Source organism: Lipotes vexillifer, unplaced genomic scaffold (assembly GCF_000442215.2).
Source record: "Lipotes vexillifer unplaced genomic scaffold, Lipotes_vexillifer_v1.1 scaffold689, whole genome shotgun sequence".
Classification (NCBI taxonomy): Eukaryota; Metazoa; Chordata; class Mammalia; order Artiodactyla; family Lipotidae; genus Lipotes; species Lipotes vexillifer.
The window spans coordinates 2170073-2174037 of record NW_006772359.1 but is presented as its reverse complement, the minus strand read 5'-3'; the positions used below and the strand labels follow the sequence as shown (position 1 = coordinate 2174037).

The 3965-nt window shown below is 43.2% G+C and overlaps 1 pseudogene; it reads left to right on the top strand.

Annotated features, from left to right (window-relative positions):
* Positions 1-1201: 1201 nt before the first annotated feature.
* LOC103073901 (14-3-3 protein gamma-like) lies at positions 1202-2528 on the top strand (annotated as a pseudogene).
* Positions 2529-3965: the final 1437 nt, after the last annotated feature.

The window sequence follows — 3965 nt, the reverse complement described above, 5'->3', positions numbered from 1 at the left end:
GATTAGCAACTGTTTGAACCTGCCCTTAGATCTCGGGTTCATGGAGGCTGAATGAAGCCTATTTCCTGTAATCAAAGAAATGAGGGACACAGAAAGGATTTTGTGCCCAGGAGGCCCACAGGGTTCTGCTCAGTATCAACTCTTCAGGGAGAAACTGGGAGTTAGGGGTTCTCTCCAGATTGTATGGCACTGTGCTACAGATGGGGTTTATGGCACAAGTATCACCTTGTTCTGGAGTCTCTCAATTTTCCACTCTAGAACTTTTGGACTTATTTTTGCTGTTTCCTCTTAGAGTTACATCTCTTAATCAATGCAACAAGCATCTTGACTGTAATCTCATTGAGAATAAGTGGATGTTGCTTCAAGTTTTCACTTGCTAATTTTATCCCTTTGAATTCCAGCGAAGAGGAAAGGAAATGCCATTCAGCATACAGATCAGAAGTCAAAATTAGGAAGCTCACCAACAGAGAAAGCAAAGGAGAATTGTCATTCTTCCATTATGAAAATGAAATACCTCTTGCTTTTACCCATGTTCATACCACATCCATAAAAGTGTAACAAAGAGGGTGGTACAATGGAAAGTGAGAGATGGAGATGAAAGGTTCTAGGTTCTAGGTTCTAGCCTGGGCTTTGCCATTCATGGGGCTATTTGGAACACTATTCTCTAAGTCTTGGTTTCATTATCTGTAAAATTAGAGTGTTAAACCAGTTTTTATATTATAAGATTCTATCTGAAACCATTAATATTATATGATATATTTCTATTGCTGATATTTTTTAAATTAGTTTTGATATAAATGGCTAAGTAGGGTGATTCCAACCCCTTATCATGAGAATGTTATTGAGCTTCATTTTTAGAAAGAAAGAGTCATATCTAATTATTTATTTTAATTTTTTATTTTATAACTTCATATTTCTATAAATAATATATAGTTTCCTTAGAGATCAGAAAGATGAAGGAGGCCCAGAAATTGGAAAATAACGTGCAAATAACGTGTAAGGGAACAAACTTTGCCATTTAGTCTTCTTTTTTTCCTCTCGTAAAAAAATTAGTTTGGGCCTCTATGCTGCCACCGTCCTCTCAGCCACTCACTTCATGGGTTGGGCCCACTGGCACAGGGACTCCAGCTGCACTGCAGCTGCCCTCCGAGCCCTTTAGTCTGCCCGGGTCTTCTGGCCCGGCCCAACCCAGCCCATGAAGATGGTGGACCGCGAGCAACTAGTGCAGAAAGCCAGGCTGGCAGAGCGCTATGACGACATGGCCATGGCAGAGCTGAATGAGCCACTGTCCAATGAAGAAAGAAACCTCCGCTCAGTGGCCCACAAGAATGGAGTTGTGAAACAGAGAAGGACCCATGGGGCTCCTGGGCTCAAAAGCCTTTCTGTGTCCCCTATTTCTTTGATTACAAGAAATAGGCTTCATTCAGCCTCCATGACCTACCCTGAGTTCCATGGGCAGGTTCAAACAGTTGTTAATTAGGGAAGGGAGGGGGATCCAGAGACAAGGGAGGAAGAGTCAAAAGAAACAGTAGTGCAGCCTTGGGGCAGGGTCTTGGCTCCCCATCAAGGGATACACATCACAATATCTTAGAGCTCTTTTGCAGATACTGAAACCCCCACCAGGTGGGAGAAGTTAATGGTATGCTGCCCACAAGCACAGAGACCCCAGACTGGTTGGAACCAGAAGGTTGATGATGCTGACTCCTACTTACCGCACAACCAACCAGTCAGAAGAATGTCCAAGAGCTGATCACACCCTCTTTAAACCATTATTATAAAACTCCTCACTACGTCCTTCAGGCTAGGACACACAGTTTTGAGGGCAATAGCCCACTGTGGCCCCCTTTGGCAAAGTAATAAAGCTATTCTTCTCTACTTCACTCAAAACTCTGTCTCCAAGATTTAATTTGGTGTCGGGGTACAAAGACCAGATTTTGCTTCAGTTGAGGCACACCATTCTTCCTGGACGGTCATTATTAGCACTAAGCAGAAGACGTCCGTAAATGGTAATGAGAAAAAGATAGAGATTGTCCATGCTTACTGGGAAAAAATGGAGGAGTTGGAGGTGGTATGTCAGGATGTGCTGAGCCTGCTGGATAACTACCTGATCAAGAATTGCAGTGAGACCTAGTATGAGAGCAAAGTGTTTTACCTGAAGATGAAAGGGGACTATTACTGCTACCTGGCCGAATTCACCCCTGGAGAGAATAGGGCGACCATTGTGGAGTCATCTGAGAAAGTCTATAGCAATGCCCATGAGATCAGCAAGGAGAACATGCAGCCCACTCACCCCATTAAATTAGGCTTGGCCCTTAACTACTCCATTTTCTACTATGAAATCCAGAGTGCCCCAGAGCAAGCCTGCCACTTGGCCAAGACTGCTCTCGATGACACCATCACCGAGCTCTAGACGCTCTCAACAGGACTCCTACGGGGACTCCACACTCATCATGCAGCCCCTCTGCAACAACCTCTAGCTCTAGACAAGCGATCAGCAAGACCATGACCGGGGAGAAGGCAACAATTAAGGCCCCCAGGTGGACTGGCAGGGCACGCTGATGTTACTACTGCAGTCTTCATTTTTTACCATGAGTTGAGTGTTGGGTGGGGGAGGGTAAGGGAGGGATGATCTTCCTAGGGAGAAACTCATGACTTGTGCTGTCTTTGATCGCCTCTTTGACATTTTTGCTAAAATTCCACTAGTGGAAAGTCAGGCTAGCTGTGCTTGTATTGGAATAGCAGCCTCACATTGGCATATGGGCTGTTATGTAGCTTAATGCAAGTGGAGCTGTCTTTAACTTATTGCTAGAGAACAGGGTTTTAAGATGAAAAGAATACTTAAATGGAATGGCCCTTATTCAATAAGTCTTGTGGTTCCAGTAAGGATTTTGGGTACTTTCTATCACATCTGTTTTAGCTGTGCATTTTTTTAGGGTATACTCTACCACAGGGGTCCCCAACCTTTTTGACACCAGAGACTGGTTTTGTGGAAGACAATTTTTCCACTGATGGGCGTAGGGAAGGACGATGGTTCAGGCGGTAATGAGAGCAATGGGGAGCAGCAGATGAAGCTTTGCTCACTTGCCTGTCACTCACCTCCTGCTGGGCAGCCTGGTTCCTAACAGGACCGGTACTGGTCCACGGACCAGGGCCTGGAAACCCCTGTTCTACCAGACATGGAATAGTTTAAAACCCAAGCTGATAGACTTATAACATGATGTATATTTATCCTTATGGTTTAGGCCTTGCGAGTTTTCACAAGTTTCTACTTAGTTGACAATATTAACACTAAATTGCCGATTTATAGTATTTCTACATTATAGCCATATGTAACATCAAGCCATTGATTGTGTATTTTTCTTTATTTTGGCTTTTACATCCTCCTTATTCAGCCTCATCCAGGTTGGTTTTACTGTTATCTATCTCCTAGGCCAGAAGGCTTGCCTGAGGAGAATCAAATCTACTTTTTAAAGGTTTTGGTTAATAGTGCTTGGCAGATAGCTGTGGAATTTTTGTGCTTCTTTCTTCTTAACTTAAATCCACCACAAAAATTGTTAATCACTTTAATAGAAACGTTAAACACCACAAAAATAGAGAAAATTCAGTTCTGTATCTCATTTCTTGTGTTGATATTTACACGGAAATCCTGATTTTTAAGCTGCCACAGCTCCTTCCTCTGGGATCACACTGCTGTTTCACTCCTCACTTGAGTCTTCCCCACTGTACCTTATCCTGACGGAACTGACTAGGGTGGATTGAAAAGCTGTTGGATTGTAGAAGTTGACAGTCATTTTGAGAGAGTTCATGGTGCAGTGTGTGAAAATTCAGGTGCTAGGAGCTTACTGGTAGAAAAATCCTATAGGAAGAGTTCATAAACATTCTGTCCAATTTCAGAGCCTTGTAAGCGTGTCAGTTTTTCCTCCCTGAAAACACTCCTTCCCCAAATAATTGTTGTAGGAAAATAA